Below are 1,079 nucleotides of genomic sequence, written 5' to 3' on the forward strand. Positions count from 1 at the left end.
TGCTCTGAAGGCTGGGGTGCCCGTGACTGCACGCAGGGGACACAGGAAGGAGAGGGTTTTCTTTCAAAAGACCCGAGCTCTCAGTACATGAGGAGGGAGTGGTAGTAACCAAAGAAGTCTGGGCTGAAATTGGAACTTCATGATGCCACTTGCACGTGTTCACCACTTGGAGTCACCATTGGCTCATTATTGATACAATTCCAGCCTTGGAGCTTAGGATTTCCTACCAAAACAACTCCCTAGAACTGGCCCTGTGCTGGTTTTATGAAACTTGTTCACTGGCAAGGAACTCATCAGTACCAAACTGAAGCTTTCTCTAGGCATAGCGACTTTTTCACTGTGCTCTTCTTTTAATAGACACACAGCCTAACTAAATAGCAGCTGTGACACTGTTCACCCAGCTCTAGCATTTAGCATAGTTATTTTGGGACTCCATATACTTGCTGCTGAAAAAAACAGGCTTGTCTGCTATGCAAAAGTACAGGGATACACTGTGTGTCAGGGGAATGTGCCAACCTGCACGTTGGCACACATGCAGGACTGCTCCTTGCTGAAGCACAGCCATTCTGCTCTGCAACGTGGCAGCACAGAGCTACCCAGCCAGGGCTGGCAGGAAGTGAAGGGAATGCTTCACAACAGAGGAGTCCAGATCTACTTCAACACAAATTTTTTCACCAGTAAATCAGTCATGGAAGGGAGAAGGAAAAGTAGAGGTCTCAAATGAGAAGCCTGTGAGTGTTCTCTCTTCTGTTTTCTGATCATTCTGACTAAAACCACAGAGCACCAATGCAAAGGGAAGACAATGCTGAGAAATCTTTGAGGATGTGTTGTCTTACTAACTGCCTGAGCCCTGTTGTCTGAGAAAGAGCAGCATCCCCAGGGTCATGCTATTATTTAGACATAACTGCAGATCACAGAATGCATTTCTGTTCAGCAATGCACACAGCTATGCCTCACCAGAGAGATGGTTTATCCCATTTTATTTGGCTGGATGTATTTCATCCACTGCTAGAAACAGCTCTTCAAAAGAATCTCCATCCCTATTTCTTTATATCTGCATGAGGAATCCCCAGTCAGGA

General features: G+C 45.9%; 1 protein-coding gene across 3 annotated transcripts in view; it reads right to left on the reverse strand.

Annotated features, from left to right (window-relative positions):
• SEPTIN5 (septin 5) overlaps positions 1–1,079 on the reverse strand; it is a 21,616-nt gene that overhangs the window by 4,145 nt on the left and 16,392 nt on the right. The window lies entirely within an intron of this gene.

This window comes from Geospiza fortis, unplaced genomic scaffold (genome assembly GCF_000277835.1).
Source record: "Geospiza fortis unplaced genomic scaffold, GeoFor_1.0 scaffold408, whole genome shotgun sequence".
Taxonomy (NCBI): Eukaryota; Metazoa; Chordata; class Aves; order Passeriformes; family Thraupidae; genus Geospiza; species Geospiza fortis.